The 26060-nt window shown below is 45.6% G+C and overlaps 1 pseudogene; it reads right to left on the minus strand.

The window, feature by feature from the left end:
* The window catches only part of LOC139569847 (transformation/transcription domain-associated protein-like), a 166868-nt pseudogene that overhangs the window by 53369 nt on the left and 87439 nt on the right, over window positions 1-26060 (minus strand).

Raw genomic sequence — 26060 nt, forward strand, 5'->3', positions numbered from 1 at the left:
TTGGGGTTGTACCTGGTAGGTTCATTGATCATTTGTGTGAGATTGAGGGCATCTAGTTTAGATTGTAGGACGGCCGGGGTGTTAAGCATACATTTAGAGGAGCAAGTTGCCTTTATAACAGGCGATGAAATGATACAATGCATCAACTATGCTCGCTCTACTCCAATGTAACAAATGCACAAATCGAACAGCAGAAGACTCAGGATCTGCATCCCTGCTCGCCATCACGGCTAAGTTATAATAAAAACTGATGGATAAATAAATGCGGAGGGAGAAAAGCAGGTGAGTGATGGCTGGAAGAGGAAGTGCTTGGCGGATTACTGTTGCCAAACGGGATATGCGCATGAAAGTGAAATGGACATTCGTGGACCAGCGCATACAAGAGAATAGTGGCTGTTGTTTAAATTCAACTTAATTTTTAAACAAAACTGACTTTATAAACAAGCGGCAGCAGGTTATTTAGAGCGGTAGGGCCGAGAAATGTTGGTAGTGTCATACGAAACGGTACTACGGTATTCTAAAATGTTGGTACCATACTGTAAGTGTCAAGATGTTTTGCTACCGTCATATTACCATGGTACTGGCATAGCACACACACATGATTTACCTCTGTTGTAGCGTTCCCTCTGCTCTATCTTGAGCGTCAGGTAGAGGGTGCGGATGGGGAAGTAGACTGCCTGGGGGTACACTCGTCCCATCAAGCAGATAACAGACATGGGCAGGGGGGAGGGGGTTCACACTCAGATTACCTTTCAAAGAAGAACCTACCCTCAGGGTTCACAGTGGAGCAGAGATGAGAGGAGGGTACACGGCAGAGAATACCAAATAATATCTAACATTGATCCCCTGGATGAAAGCAGCTCTGTATTGTGTAATGGAGATGGAGTTATGATATGAAACCATGGAGGGTGATGTCAGGTTAAAACAGACCTGGGGCTACATTTAGAGGAGGAAGTTGCCTTGACCTACCCTTCTACTGCAGTCACTGAGCTAAGGTCAGCTTTATATAAAAAAAATTACGCAAACTAACTATGCACTCCCTAATCTACATTTCTACAGACGTAATCACGACTCCTCACAAAACCGGACACGAGTTGACAAAACAAGCACTCCAGGGTATAGACAGGATTGATGCAAGAGTGTGACAGATGGTGAGCCATTGGTGAGCGCTCTGCACCTCTCACTACAAGGGAGATACTCTACTAGACACTGATACAGTGACAGTGAGGCCTTGATGACAGAGAGACAGAGACAAGTTGGTTGAGCCCAGACCACAGTTCTTCTCTGGCCTCATTAGACTGACACCCTACACCCCTGTTAGCATACCCTGTTGATAGAGGGGTGAGGAGTAGCCTGTAGTCGTAAAGAGACACCTCTCTAACCCTGGCTCAATACAGAGGAGTACAGAGGGTGGGCTGTAATGGATGGAAGGATGGATAGGAGATGGAGGGATGGAAGGGAGGTGGAGGAATGGAGCTTACTACAAAGCTCTACGCAGATGCAGGACTTGGAGTGTTGCAATGTCGCTTTTTGTCACAAAAAGGCCGGGACCTTTTAATACACTCCGGCATACCTACCTACTTTTATAACTACCTGAAAATTGAGGCACGCCGTATCATTCCTTCCAGAGCTGTGGGGGCAGTGTTGTGGCATGGTTCCTTCATCTGATCTATAGACAATATAGGCTATTAATCAAAGTAGCCTATTTTGCATTGATAACCAAATATAATCTCAGCGGCTGGTAGAACCTGCTGTAAACAACATTTTATTTATTTTACCTTTATCTTCTTGTCACTACAGGGGGTGCTGTTTCAACTTGGACATTTATCGTTCCCAAATTAAACTGCCTCGTACTCAATTCTTGCTCGTACAATATGCATATTATTATTACTATTGGATAGAAAACAATCTCTAGTTTCTAAAACCGTTTGAATTATGTCTGTGGGTGAAACAGAACTCTTTCTGCAGCGAAATTCATGACAGGAACTGCGAAGGTCTGAAAACGAGGTTCTGTTCTCAGATCAGTTTAAAGCTCTGTATGTATCCTATGGGTCGACATGAACTGCACGCGCCTTCCCCTGGATGTCATTAACCAATGAGAATTGGAATGGAGTTTCTACGTAGATCTCAGACCTTATAAAAGGCCATGGCATGGGGGGTGCGCTCTTTTCGACGTTCGTCAAGACGCAAAGGAGGACCTCAGGATGGCATGCTCAAAAGCTCTCGTTATAGGCCTAAGATATATCCGTCTGTGATTTAATTCGATATAGGTGTTAGAAACATCATAACAAAGTTATTTTAAACCGAGTTATATCAGTTTATGCGAGTATATTGCGATTTTCGGAATTTCCTTAGTATTGCGTTTTGAACATTTTGGCATGTCTGCGCCACATAGCTATTGTTAGCTGCTAGTTCCAAAGTTGTAGAGGACGTTTTACAACCGAGCAACGATTCTTTTGGACAAAGGACAACTTGCCCAAGATTCTGATGGAAGCTCGTCCAAAAGTAAGAGCTATTTATGATGTTATTCCGTATTTATGTGGAAAAATGTAAAAGGATTTGTCCGCCATTATTGCGGCACTGGTCTGGCTGTAACGCACACTGTATGTCTAGTAACGTTAATTTTAAAAATCTAACACAGCGGTTGCATTAATAACTAATGCATCTTTCATTTGCTGTCCAACCTGTATTTTTTAGTCAAGTTTACGATTATTTATCGATTAGATTAGGTGCCTCTGCAAGATGGCGCCGGCCAGAATGCATGAAATGCTGCTACTGATCACATTGTATAACCACGATTTGTGCTGCTAAATATGCACATTTTCGAACAAAACCTATATGCATTGTGTAATATGATGTTACAGGACTGTCATCTGATGAAGTTTATCAAGGTTAGTCCAATTATATATCTTTTGCTGGATTGTTACGATCGCTAACATTTGCTGCTGGTAAATGCGGTTGTGTTTCTGGCTATTGTGGTAAGCTAATATAATGCTATATTGTGTTTTCGCTGTAAAACACAAGATGTTGGGCTTTCATTTGCTGTACGCTGTGTATTTTTCAGAAATGTTTTATGATGAGTAATTAGGTATTTGACGTTGGTCTCTGTAATTATTCTGCCTGCATCGACGCTATTTCAGATTGCAGCTGCAATGTAGAACTGTGATTTATACCTGAAATATGCACATTTTTCGAACAAAACATATGCTATACAATAAATATGTTATCAGACTGTCATCTGATGAAGTTTTTTCTTGGTTAGTGGCTATTTATATCTTTATTTGGTCGAATTAGTGATGGCTACCTATGCAGGAAAGAAATGGTGGGAAAAAAAGTTGTCTTTTGCTATGGTGGTTAGCTAATAGAATAATACATATTGTGTCTTCCCTGTAAAACATTTAAACAATCGGAAATGATGGCTGGATTCACAAGATCTGTATCTTTCATCTGGTGTCTTGGACTTGTGATTTCATGAACATTTGATTATATGATATCCCTGTAGCTTTAGGCTAGGCTATGCTAGTCTGCTTTTTTGATGGGGGGATCCCGGATCCGGGTTTGTGACTCGTCAGAGGTTATTTTACCAGGCAAGTCAGTTAAGAACAAATTCTTATTTACAATGGTGGCCTACCAAAAGGCAAATGTCTTCCTGCAGGGATGGTGGCAGGGATTAAAAATAAAAATAAATGAAATAAAAAATATAGGACAAAACACAAATCGCAACAAGAGAGACAACACAACACCAGATAAAGAGAGACCTAAGACAACAACATAGCATGTCATCAACACATGATAACACAACATGGTAGCAATATAACATGGCAGCAGCACAACATGGTAGCACCACAAAACAGGATACAAACATTATGGGCACAGACAAAAGCACAAAGGGCTAGAAGGTAGAGACAAAAATACATCAAGCAAAGCAGCCACAACTGGCAGTAAGAGTGTCCATGATTGAGTAATTGAATGAAGAGATTCAGATAAAAGTGTCCAGTTTGAGTGTTTGTTGCAGCTCGTTCCAGTCGCTAGCTGCAGCAAACTGAAAAGAGGAGCAACCCAGGGATGTGTGTGCTTTGGGGACCTTTAACAGAATGTGACTGGCAGAGCGGGTATTGTATGTGGAGGATTAGGGCTGCAGTAGATATCTCAGATAGGGGGGAGTGAGGCCTAAGAGGGTTTTATAAATAACCATCAACCTTGTGACGGGTATACAGAGATGACCAGTTTACAGAGGAGTATAGAGTGCTGTGATGTGTCCTAGTGTAATCGGCCTGTGTGTAGCTGCTGTGGAGGAGTCAGGCGCAGGACAGCAGATATGAGTAATGAACGTTCTTTACTCAAGAATACAAATATATACAACACAATAAACTAGCCCACAATAACAGACCGTATACATACAAACAATCACTCACAAAAACCATGGTGGAACAGAGGGTTAAATAATGAACAAGTAATTGGGGAATGAAACCAGGTGTGTAAAACAAAGACAAAACAAATGGAAAATGAAAAGTGGGTCGGCAATGGCTCGAAGGCCGGTGACGTCAACCGCCGAACGCCGCCCGAACAAGGAGAGGGACCAACTTTGGCGGAAGTCGTGACAGTACCCCCCCCCCCCCCCCCCTTGACGCGCGGCTCCAGCAGCACCGACCTCGGGGACGATCCGGAGGACGAGGCGCAGGGCGATCCGGGTGGAGACGGTGGAAATCCCGCAGCAACGAAGGGTCCGGGACGTCCGCCACCGGCACCCAGCATCTCTCCTCCGGACCGTAACCCTCCCACTCCACGAGGTACTGAAGGCCCCTTGCCCGACGCCTCGAGTACAGGATGGCTCGAACAGCATACGCCGTGGCCCCCTCGATGTCCAGAGGGGGTGGAGGAACCTCCCGCACCTCAGACTACTGGAGTGGACCAGCCACCACCAGCCTGAGGAGAGACACATGGAACGAGGGATTAATACGGTCATCTGGGGGGAAGCTGTAACCTGTAGCATACCTCGTTCAGTCTCCTCAGGACTTTGAATGGCCCCACAAACCGCGGACCCAGCTTCCGGCAGGGCAGGCGGAGGGGCAGGTTTCGGGTCGAGAGCCAGACCCTGTCCCCCGGTGCGAACACCGGGGCCTCACTGTGGAGGCGCCAGGGGCCAGCTGAGGGGCCAGCGGAGAACTGAAAGGAAAGAAGGCCAAAGGAGGTGTTGGCTTTGGGGATGACCAGTGAAATATACCTGCTGGAGCGCGTGCTACGGGTGGGTGTTGTTATCGTGACCAGTGAGCTGAGATAAGACGGAGCTTTACCTAGCAAAAACTTATACAGTGGGGAGAACAAGTACTTGACACACTGCCGATTTTGCAGGTTTTCCTACTTACAAAGCATGTAGAGGTCTGTAATTTTTATCATAGGTACACTTCAACTGTGAGAGACGGAATCTAAAACAAAAATCCAGAAAATCACATTGTATGATTTTTAAGTAATTCATTTGCATTTTATTGCATGACATAAGTATTTGATCACCTACCAACCAGTAAGAATTCCGGCTCCCACAGTCCTGTTAGTTTTTCTTTAAGAAGCCCTCCTGTTCTCCACTCGTTACCTGTATAAAAGACACCTGTCCACACACTCAATCAAACAGACTCCAACCTCTCCACAATGGCCAAGACCAGAGAGCTGTGTAAGGACATCAGGGATAAAATTGTAGACCTGCACAAGGCTGGGATGGGCTACAGGACAATAGGCAAGCAGCTTGGTGAGAAGGCAACAACTGTTGGCACAATTATTAGAAAATGGAAGAAGTTCAAGATGATGGTCAATCACCCTCGGTCTGGGGCTCCATGCAAGATCTCACCTCGTGGGGCATCAATGATCATGAGGAAGGTGAGGGATCAGCCCAGAACTACATGGCAGGACCTGGTCAATGACCTGAAGAGAGCTGGGACCACAGTCTCAAAGAAAACCATTAGTAACACACTACGTCGTCATGGATTAAAATTCTGCAGCGCACGCAAGGTCCCCCTGCTCAAGCCAGCGCATGTCCAGGCCCGTCTGAAGTTTGCCAATGACCATCTGGATGATCCAGAGGAGGAATGGGAGAAGGTCATGTGGTCTGATGAGACAAAAATATAGCTTTTTGGTCTAAACTCCACTCGCCATGTTTGGAGGAAGAAGAAGGATGAGTACAACCCCAAGAACACCATCCCAACCGTGAAGCATGGAGGTGGAAACATCATTCTTTGAGGATGCTTTTCTGACAAGGGGACAGGACGACTGCACCGTATTGAGGGGAGGATGGATGGGGCCATGTATCGCGAGATCTTGGCCAACAACCTCCTTCCCTCAGTAAGAGCATTGAAGATGGGTCGTGGCTGGGTCTTCCAGCATTTAGCTCAGGACAGAGAGGTAGCTCAGGACAGAGAGGTAGCTCAGGACAGAGGGGTAGCTCAGGACAGAGGGGTAGCTCAGGACAGAGGGGCAACTCCGGACTGAAGAGCAGCTCCGGACTGAATGGTCGCTCCGGACTGGAGGGCAGCTCATGACTGGAGGGCAGCTCATGACTAGAGGGCAGCTCATGACTGAAGGGCAGCTCATGACTGAAGGGCAGCTCATGACTGGCTGACGGCTCTGGCTGCTCCTGTCTGGCGGAAGGCTCTGGCTGCTCCTGTCTGGCGGAAGGCTCTGGCTGCTCCTGTCTGGCGGAAGGCTCAGGACAGACGGGCGGCTTTGAAGGCTCAGGACAGACGGGCGGCTTTGAAGTCTCAGGACAGACGGGCGGCTTTGAAGACTCAGGACTGACGGGCGGCTTTGAAGGCTCAGGACAGGCAGACGGACAGCTCAGACGGCGTTGGGCAGACGGGCAGTTCAGGCGCCGTTGGGCAGACGGCAGACTCTGGCCGGCTGAGGTGTACTGTAGGCCTGGTGCGTGGTGCCGGAACTGGAGGTACCGTGCTAAGGACACGCACCTTAAGGCTAGTGCGGGGAGCAACAACAGGACGCACAGGACTCTGGAGGCGCACAGGAGGCTTGGTGCGTGGTACCGGAACTGGAGGTACTGGGCTGGAGACACGCACCACAGGGCTAGTGCGTGGAGGAGGAACAGGGCTCTGGAGACGCACAGGAAGCCTGGTGCGTGGTGTAAGCACTGGTGGTACTGGGCTGGGGCGGGGAGGTGGCACCGGATATACCGGACCATGCAGGCGTACTGGCTCCCTTGAGCACTGAGCCTGCCCAACCTTACCTGATTGTATGCTCCCCGTAGCCCGACCAGTGCGGGGAGGTGGAATAACCCGCACTGGGCTGTGTAGGCGAACCGGGGACACCATGCGTAAGGCTGGTGCCATGTATGCCGGCCCGAGGAGACGCACTGGAGACCAGCGTTGAGCCGGCTTCATGGCACCTGGCTCAATACTCAATCTAGCCCTGCCAGTGCGGGGAGGTGGAATAACCCGCACCGGGCTATGCACACGTACAGGAGACACCGTGCACTCTACCGCATAACACGGCGTCTGCCCGTACTCTCGCTCTCCACGGTAAGATCGGGAAGTTGGCGCAGGTCTCCTACCTGACTTTGCCACACTACCCTTTAGCCCCCCCCCCCAACAATTTTTTTGGCTTGACTAACAGGCTTCCTACCGCATCGTCGTGCTGCCTCCATTCGCCGGTATCCCTCCTCACACTGCGCCAAAGAATCCCAGGCGGGCTCCGGCTTTCTCCCTGGGTCGATCGCCCACCTGTCGATCTCCTCCCACGTAGTGTAGTCCAGATTTTGCTCCTGTTTCCGTGCTGCCTCCTCATACCGCCGCCTCTCGGCTTTAGCTGCCTCCAGCTCTTCACGAGGGCGGCGATATTCTCCAGGTTGTGCCCATGGACCTTTACCGTCCAGTATTTCCTCCCATGTCCAGGAATCCTGCGATCGCTGCTGCTGCTTTCTCCCACGCCGCTTGGTCCTTGGTTGGTGGGTGATTCTGTAACGGTCGTCTAAGTCGTTCTCCTCCTCGGACGAGGAGGAGCAAGGATCGGACCAAAATGCAGCGTGTTGTGAAGACATGATGAATTTATTTAGACAAGCCGAAACACGAAGTACACTTGAATAAATACAAAATAACAAAAACGACGTAGACCGACCTGAACATGAGAACTTACAAATAAACGAAGAACGCACGAACAGGAACAGACTAGACAAACGAAACAGTCCCGTGTGGTAACAAACACTGACACGGATGACAATCACCCACAAACAAACAGTGAGAACAGCCTACCTTAATATGGTTCTCAATCAGAGGAAACGTCAAACACCTGCCCCTAATTGAGAACCATATCAGGCAACACATTGAACCCAACATAGAAACACATAACATAGACTACCCACCCAGCTCACGCCCTGACCATACTAAACAAATACAAAAACAACGGAAAACAGGTCAGGAACGTGACACTTTCTCTGCAGTAGATTGCAACTCCTCCACCTTTGGCAATTCTATCTTGACGAAAAATTTTGTAGTTGGGGATGGAAATCTCCGAATTTTTGGTGACCTTCCGAAGCCAGGATTCAGACACGGCAAGGACATCAGGGTTGGTGGAGTGTGCTAAAGCAGTGAGTAAAACAAACTTAGGGAGAAGGCTTCTGATGCATGAAAGGCTTTTACCGTTACAAAAGTCAATAAATGAGAGCGGGTGGAGACACGCAGGGCCTGGGTTAACCTCCACATCACCCGAGGAACAGAGGAGGAGTAGGATGAGGGTATGGCTAAAGGCTATCAAAACTGGTTGTCTAGTGCGTTGGGGACAGAGAATAAAAGGAGCAGATTTCTGGGCATGGTAGGATAGATTCAGGGCATAATGTACAGACAGGCGTATGGTAGGGTATGGGTACAGTGGAGGTAAACCTAGGCATTGAGTGACGATAAGAGAGGTTGCATTTCTGGACGCACTAGTTATAGTGGGTGAGGTCACCGCATGTGTGGGAGGTGGGACAAAAGAGGTATCTGAGGCATGTTGAGTGGGACTAGGGGCTCCGCAGTCAACTAAAACAATGATAACTTTCCTAAACAACAGTATACAAGGCGTACTAACATTAGAGAGAGACATAAAGTGAGGCATAAAGCAATCCCAGGTGTTGATTGGGAGAGCTAGCTAAGACAACAACAGGTGAAACAACAACAGCTAATCAGCTAAGACAACAACAACAGGTAAAATGGCGATGAATGGGTAGAGAGGGTCAGTTAACTACACACAGGGCCTGAGATCGAGGCTGGGGCCGACAGATAAACAAAAATAAATAAAATGGAGTACCGTGATTAATAAACACTCCAGCAGGCATCAGCTATGTAGTCAAGTGATCATAGGGTCCAGTGAACAGCAATAGATGAAACAAGGAAGCCGCTAGGTAGTCGTTACTACGCTAGCAAGCAGGAGACACGGCGTTCAATTTTTTTATTTTTTATGTGCAGGCCAGGGCTAGTAGAAGCGTCTGCTCCGACGTCGGGCAAAGGCCGGTTGAGGGCACAATGGATGGAATTACGTCGGCAGACCAGCCGTGATGGAACGGCGGGGCTCCGTGTCGACAAAGGGTCCAGGCCAGTTGACAAAAGAGGTATTGTAGCTGGAGTAATTTCGATTGCTACCAGGGAGATGCGCCTGGCTCGCGGCTAACTGGTGCTAGCTTTGGGACAAGGGCGTCAGCCACTATAGCCACTCGGTAGCAGCTAGCTAGCAGTGATGATCCGATGCAAAGGTCCAGAGCTTACGGCAAGAATCCTGTGGTGTAGTCGATTCTAGTCGTGTTAGTGAAGAGTCCGGGAGGCATTAGCTGTGTAGCCGAGTGATCATAGGTTCCACTGAGCAGACCGGGAGATGGGCCTGGCTTAAGGCTAACTTCGGGGCTGGGCCACTCGGTGGCAGCTAGCTAGCTGTGATGATCAGGAGTAATGGTCCAGGGCTTACGGCAGGAATCCAGTGTTGTAGTGGATAAAAACAGTCCGATACTGGCAGGCTGGCAAGTATTATCCAGGCTAAAAGCGACTGGTGTCTGTGCAAAAGGTAAAGGCCACTAGCAGTGGCTAACAATGACTTAATAGCTAGTAGCTAATTAGCTGGTTAGCTTCTGATGGCTAGCTTTGTCCTTCTTAACCTGTCTCTCCTCTTTGGGGAGAGAATAATAATCTGGGTCAGCTTCTGATGGAGATTCTGGCTATAAGGTCTACAAATAGCAGATCCATATCACATTGGGTGAGGTGGGTTGCCAGAAGGTATATTTCATTTAAAAATGGCAAAAGAGATTAACCTCTAATTCCTCCCAAACCCGGATCCGGGAGCACCCCCCACAGTAAAAAAGCTGACTAGCATAGCCTAGCATAGAGTCACAAGTAAATACTAGCATCTAAATATCATTAAATCACAAGTCCAAGACACCAGATGAAAGATACACATCTTGTGAATCCAGCCATCATTTCTGATTTTTAAAATGTTTTACAGGGAAGACACAATATGTAAATCTATTAGCTAACCACGTTAGCAAAAGACACCACTTTTTTTACTCCACCAGTTTTTTACTCCATCAGTAGCCATCACTAATTCGACCAAATAAAGATATAAATAGCCACTAACCAAGAAACAACTTCATAAGATGACAGTCTGATAACATATTTATTGTATAGCATATGTTTTTTTAGAAAAATGTGCATATTTCAGGTATAAATCACAGTTCTACATTGCAGCTGCAATCTGAAATAGTGCCGAAGCTGCCAGAATAATTACAGAGACCAACGTCAAATACCTAATTACTCATCTTAAAACATTTCTGAAAAATACACAGCGTACAGCAAATGAAAGCCCAACATCTTGTGAATCCAGCCAATATGTCAGATTTTTTAAGTGTTTTACAGCGAAAACACAATATAGCATTATATTAGCTTAGCACAATAGCCAGAAACACAAGCAATTTACCAGCAGCACAGGTTAGCGATCGTAACAATACAGCAAAAGATATATAATTTTTGACTAACCTTGATATACTTCGTCAGATGACAGTACTGTAACATCATATTACACAATGCATATAGGTTTTGTTCGAAAATGTGCATATTTAGCAGCACAAATCGTGGTTATACAATGTGATCAGTGGCAACAGGTCATGCATTCTGGCCTGCGCCATCTTGGAAAGGCACCTAATCTAATCAATAAATAATCGTAAACTTGACTAAAAAATACAGGTTGGACAGCAAATGAAAGATGCATTAGTTATTAATGCAACCGCTGTGTTAGATTTTTAAAATTAACGTTACTAGACATACAGTGTGCGTTACAGCCAGACTAGTGCCGCAATAATGGCGGACAAATGCGTTTACATTTTTCCACATAAATACGGAATAACATCATAAATAGCTCTTACTTTTGGACGAGCTTCCATCAGAATCTTGGGCAAGTGGTCCTTTGTCCAAAATAATCGTTGCTTGGTTGTAAAACGTTGTCTTCAACTTCGGAATTAGCAGCTAACATTAGCTATGTGGCCACAACATGCCCAAATGTTCAAAGCGCAATACTAAGGAAATTCCGAAAATAGCAATATACTCGCATAAACTGATATAACTCGGTTTAAAATAACTTCGTTATGATGTTTCTAACACCTATATCGAATTAAATTACAGACGGATATAGCTAAGGCCGATAACTGAGCGTTTCAAAATGCCATCCTGAGGTCTTGCTTCGCGCAATGACGAACGACGAAAAGAGAGCTCCCTTCGTTCCTTGGCCTTTTATAAGCTCTGAGAACTACGTAGACACTCCATTCCACTTCTCATTGGTTACTGACATCCAGGGGAAGGCGGGTGCAGTTCATGTCGACCCATAGGATACATACAGAGCTTTAAACTGATCTGAGAACAGAGCCGCGTTTTCAGACCTTCGCAGTTCCTGTCATGAATTTCGCTGCAGAAAGAGTTCTGGTTCACCCACAGACATAATTCAAACGGTTTTAGAAACTAGAGATTGTTTTCTATCCAATAGTAATAATAATATGCATATTGTACGAGCAAGAATTGAGTACGAGGCAGTTTAATTTGGGAACGATAAATGTCCAAGTTGAAACAGCACCCCCTTAAAGGTTAAGGTTAAAAATATATTGAACTGTATACAAAGAAGACGAAAAATGTCAAATGAACACGGGAGAACGACAAACAACATCTGCACTGCTACACCATCTTGGATCAGCTTGATCTCCCCCTCTAAATAAAGGACTAACCGTGACTGTCTTCCAAGCAATAGGAACCTCCCCAAAGAGGAGAGACAGGTTAAGAAGGACTAACCGTGACTGCCTTCCAAGCAATGGGAACCTCCCCAAGAGGAGAGACAGGTTAAGAATGTCAGAGATAGGATTGGTGATTATAGGGGCAGCAACCTTAAAGAAGAAATGGTCTATACCATCTGACCCAGATTATTTTTTGGGGTCAAGTTAAAGGAGCTCCTTTAGCACATCGGACTCAGTGACCGCCTGCAGGGAGAAACTTTGTAGCGGGGCAGGGGAAAAAGATGGAGGAGCATGGGGGCTAGTTGCATTAGAAGGGGTGGGAGATGAGGAAATGTTATACCCCTACCTACATGTACAGTACATATTACCTCAATTACCTCATACCCCCTGCACATTGACTCGGTACCAGTACTCCTTGTATATAGCCTCGTTATTACTTCAACTACCTCGTACCCTGACTCGGTACCAGTACTCCCTGTATATTATTGTTATTACCTCAACTACCTTGTACCCCAGTACCAGTACTCCTTTTATATAGCCTCGTTATACCTCAACTACCTCGTACCCCAGTACCAGTACTCCTTGCATATAGCCTAGTTATTACGTTAACTACCTTATACCCCAGTACAGTACTCCTTGTATATAGCCTTGTTATTACCACACAACCTCGTACCCCAGTACCAGTGCTCAGGATCCTCGTTATTACCTCACTACCTCGTACCCCAGTACCAGTGCTCTAGAGCCTCGTTATTACCTCACTACCTCGTACCCCAGTACCAGTACTCTAGAGCCTAGTTATTACCTCACTACCTTGTACCCCAGTACCAGTACTCTAGAGCCTCGTTATAACCTCACTATCTCGTACCCTAGTACCAGTACTCTGGAGCCTCATTATTACCTCAACTACCTCGTACCACAGTACCAGTACTCTACAGCCTCGTTATTGTTATTGTGTTACTATTTCCTTTTTAATTGTATTTTTTGTTATTTGCAAAATAAAACATCTTAATTTTTAACTCTGCATTGTTGGGAAAGGGCTCATAAGTAAACATTTCATGGTAAAGACTACACCTGTTGCGATGAATACATTTTGATTTGATCTAGCTAGCCATCTGTTTTTTATTTTATTGTTAGCTGATATGGGAATGTATACACAAGCAGCATATCAAACTGGGAAAATGTTTTATGTTACACCAGCAAATATAATAATATTAGCCAGAGATGTGGGAAGCTAAAAAGGCTAGCTAGCTTGCTATATTTTTTATCCAGGGTGAAACCATCTAGCTAGGCTGCCAGCTAGCTACTACAAGCAAGGGAAGGTGACTCTTCCTTGCATTCACAAAATGAAAAGACAAACATTTTAAAACATTGCTATCATGTTAACAAAAGGTGTCCGCTAATCCAAAAATCCCACTACACTCACGTGCACACACTCACGTAGATCGATGGAGTGAAGCTTGTGGTAACCTTAAGTGGCAGATTAAAGATGAAAGGAGGAAGAAGGAGATAAGGAAGAAGGAGAGGAAGTTGAGATCAGGCGATGAAGGATGTCATATTTTGAAGGGGGTGAAGAGGAGGGGTGTTAGATTGTCTAAAGGAATGTTAACGCTGTGATTCATCTCTCCTCTGCCCCTCAGGGCTAACCTTCATTAATATTTCACTGTCCGTTTTTAAAACATCCCGTCGTGCACCTGAATCGCGCGGAGAAACACTAAATTATTCAGCATCGCTGAGATAAAGGCTTCCATCCATTAAAAAGGTGCTTTGCTGCTTTTTTTATTTTACAGAAAGACACTCAACCTTTTACCCTTCACTTATCATAGGGCGAGGAGGAATGAGGAGGGTGGAAAGGCCTCACCCATTCACTCCCAAAATACCAAACGCCAAAAGACATTCAAAAAACTCTCCTTGATGTCTTTCCACTCATGTAATAGGTAAAGGGAGCGCTGGATCAAAAAAAGGTTGAGGAAGCCTGATTTAATAACTAACAAAGCCATATATCTATTCCTTTAAGCACTTGACGTGGGATTGACTAACTATCCTTAATATGGTGTGTTTCCACTCAGAGTGCTACAGACAGATTCTGAGATCAGACAGATACTAACTGGCATCCAACCCTAACCCTAACTGGCATCCAAACTTACTTAGGTGGTGTGCAGTCAATTATGCCTTACAACTGCTCTCTCGACTCTTTGCTCTCCCTTCTCTCACACTCTCTGTTCTCTCTCTCTTCATTCCCTACTTCTCCTCCTCCCTCCTTCTCTCCCATTTCCCGCTCTACCGGCTGGATGAGGGGTGTTTGACGTAGCCAACTATTCTTTGAAGTTCACGCCACTTTAAATAATACTTAATTAACGGAAAGCAGATTAGTCACCTACTTTAATTGGCAGCTCTGTTCCTGCACTGCAGATGCGTTTGATATTAACTTAATAATCATTCCTTCCATAAATAATTTGAAAAGGCTCACTGGAGAGAGGGGAAGAGAGGGAAGCCAATAAATGAGAGGAGAGGAATATGAATGGTTAATTTGATAAATCCAAAGTGCTGGAGAGAGGCCACTCTGGCACTGATTGCTGTTAATCTATCTTTATTAGGCTAACATGGCGGTACTCTTATGCGCACACACACCCCTTTCCCCTCAGTCACGGACACAGACAAACATGGACAGATACATATGGGGGGGGAAAAAAAATCACATTTAAGAGTGATGAGGAGAGGAGGGCTGATTGCTTGTGGTACAGGAAGGTCCACAGCTTGCCCGTCCCTGGTACAAAAAAGTTGAGAAAGTTGAGAAACACTATATAGTGTTTCTCGGAAGAGTGCTTTGGTCCTCCTCGTTTTCTTTTGTTAATTAACCAATGAACCCCTTTGCCAAAGACTACCCGTCTACAAATATCTATTATTGTGTACCCTAGCAACGCTTACCTTACTTTTTATACTGTAGATTTCTAATTCTAATGGGGTGTGCTGTAGACAGATCGGCTTATTCTATGGACTTGAGGTGGCCACAGGCATAGAATTATATATTAAAACTTAATTCAATAGGATCTCTGTGGGTACAGTTGTGTTATGGGTGGTCACAGGTATGCTGTAGTAGACAGATTGACGTACCTGGCTGATGAGGTTGAGCAGGGGTTTGCCCTATGACCCCACCAGGAAGTTCAGGAGCTATGGTATCCATGCCAACCACTGAACGGGCGGCACCCCGATGCAGTACTTGTCCACAGCATCCGCCAGGGTGTTCTTGTTATGGAAACTCAGCAGCCACAGCACCTGGGGATGGAGGGATGAAAAGGGCAGGAGAGAGAGATAGAGAGGGTGGGTGAGAATAGTGACACCGTTAGAGGGAGGTTGTCGTCAACATTTCAATGGTAACTAAAGGGCTTAATTGCCTGTAGTATCATCACCGGACCATCTCTGCAGCTAAGATCAGTGGCACACATGAACAGTGAGAGGGAGAGGGGAAGGTTGCTTTCCTGGCAAGCTCTAGCCACTTTGAGAGGGGAGTAGAGAGAGGGGTCACTCAGTAGGTGAACTCCCTCCTGGGGGGGACTGTTGATGTAGACATAAACCCCCCCAACCCATCCACCCTCCTGGCCCTCTACCCCTTTCAACCAGCCAGCCAGGCCACACATCTTGTGTATGATTACTGATAACGCTACCAGGACCAGACCCAGAGTGCGTCCCAAATGGGACCCTATTCTCTATATAGTGCACTACTTTTGACCAGAGCCCTAGGGGCCCTGACCAAAAACAGTTAACTACATAGGGAATAGGGTGCCATTTGGGACACAACGCAGTTACCATGCCCCAGCCAGCCATCTCATCTCTTCATACAATACCAAGGGCATCGTTTAATGTTCATCCCCAGAAACGCCAACCCATAGGAAATGGAATGGCCTGTGATTATTTCTGTGAAAGATGATTACAGTATTTGCGTGACGGACAATATAACAGCACATACTGGAGAGGGAGAGACTGTTGTCCTGTTACTCTTTCAATTTTAATACAGGCCATCTTCATCTTAATGACACCCTATTGTCCATTTAGTGCATTATATGCTGTTGTCCAGTTCCACCATCACCCAATGAAGATCAACTACAGTATCTTATCTGGACATACACTACATGACCAAAAGTTTGTGGACATCTGCTCGTCGAATATCTCATTCCAAAACCATGGTCATTAATATGGAGTTGGTCCCCTCTTTGCTGCTATAACAGCCTCCACTCTTCTGGGAAGGCTTTCCACTAGATGTTGGAACATTGCTTCGGAGACTTGCTACCATTCAGCCACAAGAGCATTAGTGAGGTCAGGCACTGATGTTGGGCGATTAGGCCTGGCTCGAAGTCAGCATTCCAATTCATCTCAAAGGTGTTTGATGGGTTTGAGTTGGGTCAGAGCTCTGAACAGGCCAGAAAAGTTATTCCACACTGATCTCGACAAACCATTTCTGTATGAACCTCGCTTCGTGCACGGGGGCATTGTCACGCTGAAATAAGAAAGGGCCTTCCCCCAAACTGTTGCCACAAAGTTGGAAGCACCGAATCGTCTAGCATGTAATTGTATGTATTGCATGTATTGTAGCGTTAACATTTCCCTTCACTGGAACTAAGGGGCCTTCCCCAAACCATGAAAAACCCCAGACCATTATTCCTACTCCACCAAACTTTACAGTTGACACTATGCATTGGGGCAGGTAGCATTCTCCTGGTATCCGCCAAACCCAGATTCGTCCGTCGGACTGCCAGATGGTGAAGCATGATTAATCACTCCAGAGAACATGTTTCCACTGCTCCAGAGCCCAATGGCGGCGAGCTTTACACCAGACGATGCCTAGCATTGCATATGATGATCTTAGGCTTGTGTGTGGCTGCTCGGCCCGTTCTGTGAGCTTGGTTGGCCTACCACTTCGCAGCTCAGCCGTTGTAGAGCCTAGACGTTTCCACTTCAGAATAACATAATTTACAGCTGATGAACTGACTTGTTGGAAAGGTGGCATCCTATGACAGTGCCTGTTTGAAAGTCACTGAGCTCTTTAGTAAGGCCATTCTACTGCCAATGTTTGACTATAGAGATTGCATGGATGTACTTGATTTTATACACCTGTCAGCAACAGGTGTGGGTGGAATAGCCAAATCCACTTATTTGAAGGGGTGTCCACATACTTTTGTATATATAATGTATTTCTGAGAACAGTGATCTAACACCACCGTATATAATCCATCTACAATAGCTTTTGCAGTAGGACTATTGGCTACAACTGTCCATTGCTCTTTCTGGTACCACAGTCAGCTAGGCCTCCAGAAAGAGCATCATAGGATCAGAGTTTTTAGTATTGATTGGTCTGGAGGGGAGGCTGGGCGGCGTGGTCTGGTCTGGTTGTTAGTGAGGGACATTCTGATCTGGGGCGGCGTGGTCTGGTCTGGTTGTTAGTGAGGGTCAGTCTGAGCTGAGGCTGGTGCGGTCTGGTCTGGTTGTTAGTGAGGGACAGTCTGATCTGAGGCTGGGCGGCGTGGTCTGGTCTGGTTGTTAGTGAGGGTCAGTCTGAGCTGAGGCTGGTGCGGTGTGGTCTGGTTGTTAGTGAGGGACAGTCTGAGCTGAGGCTGTGCGGTCTGGTCTGGTCTGGTTGTTAGTGAGGGTCAGTCTGAGCGGTGTGGTCTGGTTGTTTGTGAGGGACAGTCTGAGCTGAGGCTGTGCGGTGTGGTCTGGTCTTGTTGTTAGTTTGGGTCAGTCTGAGCGAAGCATGAGATTAAAGGAGACTATGGCAGTGATTGGTGGTGAAGAATAGATGGTCTTTCTTTGACATGGATGCTCCACTTGGTGGAACCGAAAGAGAAAGAAAGTGCTTCCACTAAATACTCCATTTTGAGTTATCTTGGAGAACCTAGTCTAAATAAAGGCTGATGAACACAACTCCTACACGCCGAGAACCATTTGTGGGAGTTAAACTTCACAAGAGTCTCCCTGTTCATCTGTGTACGAGATCTGTTACATTGAAATGTACAGCTGTATTGTCCTTATAGCAGTAAAAGTTAACATTATGTTTTCGAATGACATCACCAAGAGGTAAAATATATTGTGAAATCAATAGTGGTCCTAAAACAGAACCTTGAGGAACACCGAAACTTACAATTGATATGTCAGAGGACAAACCATCCACAGAAACAAACTGATATCTTTCCAACAGATAAGATCTAAACCAGGCCAGAACTTGTCCGTGTAGACTAATTTGGGTTTCCAATCTCTCCAAAAGAATGTGGTGATCGATGGTGTCAAAAGCAGCACTAAGGTCTAGGAGCACGAGGACAGATGCAGAGCCTTGGTCTGACGCCATTTAAAGGAAATTTACCACCTTCACGAGTGCAGTCTCAGTGCTATGAATGGGTCAAAAACAGACTGAAGCATTTCGTATACATTGTTTGTCTTCAGGAAGGCAGTGAGTGCGCAACAGGTTTTTCAAAAATGTTTGAGAGGAATGGGAGATTCGATATAGGCTGATAGTTTTTTTTATTTTCTGGGTCAAGGTTTGGCTTTTTCAAGAGAGGCTTAATTACTACAACTTTTAGTGAGTTTGGTACACATCCGGTGGATAGGCAGCTGTTTATTATGTTCAACATAGGAGGGCCAAGCTCAGGAAGCAGCTCTTTCAGTAGTTTAGTTGGGGGTCCAGTATGCAGCTTGAAGGTTTAGTGGCCATGACTATTTTCATGAATGTGTCAAGAGATATAGGATTTTTTAAACTTGAGTGTCTCCTTTGCTCCTAGGTTCTGGCAGTGTTGTGCAGCCTCAGGACAACTGAGCTTTGGAGAAATACGCAGATTTAAAGAGGAGTCCGTAATTTGCTTTCGAATGATCATGATCTTTTCGTCAAAGAAGTTCATGAATTTATCACTGCTGAAGTGAAAGCCATCCTCTCTTAGGGAATGCTGCTTTTTAGTTAGCTTTGGGACCATATCAAAAATGCATTTAGGATTGTTCTTATTCTCTTCAATTAAGTTGGAAAAATAGATTGATCGAGCAGCACTGAGGGCTCTTCGATATTACATGGTACTGTCTTTCCAAGCCAGCTTGGTGGAGCGCCATTTCCGTTCCAATTTTCTGGAAGCTCGCTTCAGGGCTCGGGTATTTCTGTATACGAGGGATCTAGTTTCTTATGACAAATGTTTTTTTGTTTTTAGGGGTGCAACTGCGTCGAGGGTATTACACAAGGTTAAATTTAGTTCCTCAGTTAGGTGGTTAACAATGTTTGTACTCTGACGTCCTTGGGTAGGTGGAGGGAGTCTAGGAATCTTTGGGTTGCCCAAGAATTTATAGCTCGGCTTTTGATGATCCTTGGTTGGGGTCTAAGCAGAATATTTGTTTGCGATTGCAAACGTAATAAAATGTTGGTCCGATTGTCCAAGATTATGAGAAAAAACATTAAGATCCACAATATTTATTCCACGGGGCAAAACTAGGTGTATGACTAGAGTATGACTGTGGCAGTGAGTAGGTCCAGAGTCATGTTGGACAAAACCCACTGAGTTGATGATGGCTCCAAAAGCCTTTTGGAGTGCGTCTGTGGACTTTTCCATGTGAATATTAAAGTCACCAAAAACTTTGAATATTATCTTCCATGACTACAAGGTCCGATAGGAATTCAGGGAACTCAGTAAGTAATGCTGTATACAGCCCAGTGAGCCTGTAAACAGTAGCTATAAAAAGTGATTGAGTAGGCTGCATAGATTTAATGACTAGAAGCTCAAAAGACAAAAACGCAGCCATTTTTTTTTGTAAATTGAAATTTGCTATCGTAAATGTTAGCAACACCTCCGCCTTTGCGGGATGCGCGGGAGATATGGTCACTAGGTTAACCAGGAGAAGAGGCATCATTTAACACAGTAAATTAATCAGGCTTAAGCCATGTTTCAGACAGGCCAATCACATCAAGATTATGATCAGTGATTAGTTCATTGACTATAACTGCCTTGGAGGTGAGGGATCTAACATTAAGTAGCCCTATTTTGAGATGTGAGATATCACAATCTCTTTCAATAATGACAGGAATGGAGGAAGTCTTTATTCCAGTGAGATTGCTAAGGCGAACACCGCCATGTTTAGTTTTGCCCAACCTAGATCGAGACACAGACACGGTCTCAATGGGGATAGCTGAGCTGACTACACTGACTGTGCTAGTGGCAGACCCAACTAAGCTGGCAGGCTGGCTAACAGCCTGCTGCCTGGCCTGCACCCTATCTCATTGTGGAGCTGGAGGAGTTAGATCCCTGTCAATGTTCATAGATAAGATGATAGCACCCCTCCAGCTTGGATGGAGTATGTCACTCCTCAGCAGGCCAGGCTTGGTCCTGTTTGTGGGTGAGTCCCAGAAAGAGTGCCAATTATCTACAAATTCTATCTTTTGGAAGGGGCAGAAAACAGTTTTCAACCAGCGATTGAGTTGTTTAACTCTGCTGTAGAGCTCATCACTCCCCCTAACTGGAAGGGGCCAGAGACAATTACTCGATGCCGACACATCTTTCTAGCTGATTTACACGCTTAAGCTATGTTACACTTGGTGACCTCTGACAGTAACTGTACCTCATATGAGGAAAAAGCTGGAAGGTTACCAGTAGCTGTGCATCATGAGGTATACACTGGAATATTACCAGTAGCTGTGCCTCACATAGGGATATTACTCTAGCTCATCTGTGTTTGCTTGGATCACACAAGCAGTAGTGGGGAGAACTAAGTTTATCCCACCTCAGCCAGGTACTTGCGTGACTTGCTCTCGTTCTGGTGTCGGCAGGCATGCAGGTAGCAGGTGAGGGCGGACACACCCAAGTGCAGCTGGTGCTCCTTAATGAAGATGTTCTCCAGGTCGTCCCCCCACATGGCCCAGGCCTTCACTAAGACATCATGCATCTTGACCACCACCGAGAACGCCTTGTTAGCCACCTCTGACCTGAAGGAGAGGGGGAGTAACGAAGAGAGTGAGAGGGAAGGGGGGATATGGAGAGGACGGAGAGGGAGACGGAGAAGGGAGGATAGAGGAGTGTGGAGGAAGGGGGAATGGCAAGAGAAGGAGAAAGAGGGGAGAGGACTATGGAGAGGAATGGGGAGAGGGAGAGGAAGAAGGGAAAATAGAGGTGGGAGTATGTTGAGAGAGAGAAAAGGGGGATTCATCTTCCCCTCTTCATCTACAAGGCTCTTCTCCCACCATTACAGCTAGCATTAGCACTTACTGTAGCATGACTTCTGTGAAGGACTCAATGTGGCATGAATTCTGTGAAGGACTCAATGTAGCATGACTTCTGTGCAGGTCTTAATGTAGCATGACTTCTGTGCAGGTCTTAATGTAGCATGACTTCTGTGAAGGACTCAATGTGGCATGAATTCTGTGAAGGACTCAATGTAGCATGACTTCTGTGCAGGTCTTAATGTAGCATGACTTCTGTGCAGGTCTTAATGTAGCATGACTTCTGTGCAGGTCTTAATGTAGCATGACTTCTGTGCAGGTCTTAATGTAGCATGACTTCTGTGCAGGTCTTAATGTAGCATGACTTCTGTGCAGGTCTTAATGTAGCATGACTTCTGTGCAGGTCTTAATGTAGCATGACTTCTGTGCAGGTCTTAATGTAGCATGACTTCTGTGCAGGTCTTAATGTAGCATGACTTCTGTGCAGGTCTTAATGTAGCATGACTTCTGTGCAGGTCTTAATGTAGCATGACTTCTGTGCAGGTCTTAATGTAGCATGACTTCTGTGCAGGTCTTAATGTAGCATGACTTCTGTGCAGGTCTTAATGTAGCATGACTTCTGTGCCAGTGAAGGTCTAGAGCTTTTACTGTGGTGAAGTGCGTCAAAGCCAGTCTCACGTTATCACACGGAGCTGATCAATGAGCTTTAATAGCACAGTGACATTGCAGCTTAACAGCGTCACAACATTTCATCAACACATCACAAAGCAGGTTATGGCTCTGTATACTGGATCTGAGAATAAGCTTAAACGCAGAAGAGGCTACAGCTTAGAGAAAAACCAATGCAGATAAACTTGGGAGTCCTTGAGGATTCCTTATCCTGCATCCAAAATCTAGAACTCACAGCTCAAGTGTTCCTTTTATAGGTTAAACATTAAGCAGACACACACATAAAGAGACACCTATGTTTGACTGTTGTGCTATGCAGACTGTGAAAAATATGTTCAACCATCAGTCACTTTCAATGCATCTTCCTCCCCTGTAAGCCATAAACCATAATAATTGTACACCCCATTTGGGACTTGATTAAGGAATAATGGGCAAGGCACCCCATAAAAAATAAACATGTCCCTCAGTCAAAATAAAGCCACTTGTCTGTCAACATAACAAAAGCTCAACAGGGCTTAGTCAAACAACCCCATCATTTTGGGAGACGTTTCACACATCAAACCGTGAGGAGTAAACACACCTAGTGTAAAATGGCTCCCAGGCCAATTAATTATAATGTGTTATTATAAAAACCTATTTGGCATTTAGATAAAGGAACGTGGAGGCTGGTTGCTGTGGGAGTCTGAGCCAGGCCCCTACAGTCACATTGGCCGTGTTAAAGCATATAAACAGTTTCTCCTCAGCGGGAGCAGACCGGGTAGAGGGGGGCGAGGAGAGGAGCGGGGAGAAGGAATGGGAAGAGGGGAGAGGGGAGCGGGCTGAGGAGGGAGGAGAGTGGAGCGGGGAGAAACGCCCAGCCGTGTGTCAAGTCACACACACACCACCTAACTGTACGCCCCAAACCTCTACCCCAGGTCTGAACCATGCTGTTCATACTCCCGCAGAGTGAGAGTGTGTTGTGGTGTGTAGGTGTCTGTGTGTGTGTGTGTTCTTAATGACTGTATTAGGGCCCTACTGCTGAGGTTAGGCAAATTTCTGCTGATTCCAGTAAATTGCCAGCGAGTTAATTATTCGGGCGCAGATATTTAATAGCCATCCCCAATTTGTCTTTCACCCCGTGGGGCACCGCCATCATGTCAGGGCTGATGAGATGAGTTGGCGCTGAGAGGTGAGTGGGAAAGCGGTGTGTGTGTGCGTGAAAGAGAGATTGGAGAAGGGCACGGAGGGGGTTGTGTGTGTGCTACATGTTTTTGTCTGTCTGTCTGTCTGTCTGTCTGTCTGTCTGTCTGTCTGTCTGTCTGTCTGTCTGTCTGTGTGCTCTAAAGACACCCCTTGCAGTGAGAACATAGTGTAGACACAGGCGTGTGTTGATGACACGGTTAGAAATAAGTGTCTGAGATTATAAATAGAGACTGTCACCAAGTCAACCTGAAGAGTGAGCCTGTCACCAAGTCAACCCGAAGAGTGAGCCTGTCACCAAGTCAACATGAAGAGTGAGCCTGTCACCAAGTCAACCTGAAGAGTGAGCATGTCACCAAGTCAACCTGAAGAGTGAGCCTGTCACCAAGTCAACCTGAAGAGTGAGCCTGTCACCAAGTCAACCCGAGAGTGAGCCTGTCACCAAGTCAACATGAAGAGTGAGCCTGTCACCAAGTCAACATGAAGAGTGAGCCTGTCACCAAGTCAACATGAAGAGTGAGCCTGTCACCAAGTCAACATGAAGAGTGAGCCTGTCACCAAGTCAACATGAAGAGTGAGCCTGTCACCAAGTCAACATGAAGAGTGAGCCTGTCACCAAGTCAACATGAAGAGTGAGCCTGTCACCAAGTCAACATGAAGAGTGAGCCTGTCACCAAGTCAACATGAAGAGTGAGCCTGTCACCAAGTCAACATGAAGAGTGAGCCTGTCACCAAGTCAACATGAAGAGTGAGCCTGTCACCAAGTCAACCTGAAGAGTGAGCCTGTCACCACGTCAACCTGAAGAGTGAGCATGTCACCAAGTCAACCTGAAGAGTGAACCTGTCACCAAGTCAACATGAAGAGTGAGCCTGTCACCAAGTCAACATGAAGAGTGAGCCTGTCACCAAGTCAACATGAAGAGTGAGCCTGTCACCAAGTCAACCTGAAGAGTGAGCCTGTCACCAAGTCAACCTGAAGAGTGAGCCTGTCACCAAGTCAACCCGAGAGTGAGCCTGTCACCAAGTCAACCCGAGAGTGAGCCTGTCACCAAGTCAACATGAAGAGTGAGCCTGTCACCAAGTCAACATGAAGAGTGAGCCTGTCACCAAGTCAACATGAAGAGTGAGCCTGTCACCAAGTCAACATGAAGAGTGAGCCTGTCACCAAGTCAACATGAAGAGTGAGCCTGTCACCAAGTCAACATGAAGAGTGAGCCTGTCACCAAGTCAACATGAAGAGTGAGCCTGTCACCAAGTCAACATGAAGAGTGAGCCTGTCACCAAGTCAACATGAAGAGTGAGCCTATCACCAAGTCAACCCGAAGAGTGAGCCTGTCACCAAGTCAACATGAAGAGTGAGCCTGTCACCAAGTCAACCCGAAGAGTGAGTATAGATGAGCACATACTTGTTGATCTGGGCCAGGAACATGCCTTTGAGAGCATAGAACTCAGCTGTCATCTCCTTGGTGAAGTACTTCAGGTTGGAGGTGGAGATGAAATCAACTGTTCCCCAAAGATATTCAGCCTCTATTTAGAAAGGGGATATAATACAGGAGGTTGGTGGCACCTTAATTGGGTAGGACGGGCTCATGGTAATGACTGGAGTGGAATCAGTGAAATGGTCTCAAATACATCAAACACATGAAAATATTTTTAGATATACTGTAGGCCTACTGTAGGTGACATGAGTCTCACTAGTGTTGAGTAATGTGCTGTTAAAAGTGTTGTAGGTCTTATTTATTTATTTTTATTTAACCTTTATTTTACTACATAAAGGTCTACTTACTCTGCTGGCGTCTTGACCCAGTTTATGCCCTCATTTGCAATGCAAACCATAACGAATTACTATGGGAATAAATGGAAGAGGCATGTGGAAGGGGAGAAAAGTAAGGAACTTCTCTGTTGGCCCTGGGGGCCTTTTGAAAACATGTTTTCACAAGGGCTATTAGCAGAACAATAGTCACAATGCGGTCCCAAAAACACCTCTCTGACATAGGGTCCAGCATATCTATTGATAATGATCGGGCTTGGGCCGATTCCATTGTGAGTTATCTGGTCCAAATGTATTACTTGGGGCTTGGGCCGATTGTAGCTACTCTCAGGCAGATGATTACACGGGCTGCTTTATATAATTAACATTTCATTATTTATTTATTTTCCCATATTTTCTCATTGTTTCTGTGATCAAAAAAATTAATTAACATTTAAATTCAATTCTTTAAGAGTCCTGTTTAAGTAGTATTTCAGTATTTGAATACTTTGTGCAAGGCAATTGATCAGCATTAAACACTTTGTGGATGGGCCTCCCGAGTGGCGCAGATGCTGGTTCGATACCCGTGCTGACCGGGAGACCCATGAGGTAATGCACAATTGGCCCGGCGTCGTCCGGGTTGGGGGAGGGTTTGGCCGGCCAGGTGGTGGGCTTTTGGTTTCTTCTGCAAACAACGTTTCTAGGATGGGCTATTAGCAGGACAATAGACGTTTTCCTTATTTTCAGATTACAACGGCTCACTTTCGGTTATTTGAAAATGAAATCATCTCCAAAATATCGTTATTTTTTAAACAAGGACTTGAAAATGAGATCGGGAACTCTGCAAGCAACGTTTCCAGTCTGAGAGTGAGAATGGTAAATTACTGTAATTAGTACATTCGTTCAATACATTGGAATACAACATAAGCCATCCATCCACCCATTATGGGCTATTAGCAGGACAATAGACGCTTGCCAAGAAGGAGGGTAGGGGGAGAATTGTGTCGTTACAGATGAATGTTTACAGTTGATGCCAAACAAGTTAGATC

This window comes from Salvelinus alpinus, chromosome 3, assembly GCF_045679555.1.
Source record: "Salvelinus alpinus chromosome 3, SLU_Salpinus.1, whole genome shotgun sequence".
Classification (NCBI taxonomy): domain Eukaryota; kingdom Metazoa; phylum Chordata; class Actinopteri; order Salmoniformes; family Salmonidae; genus Salvelinus; species Salvelinus alpinus.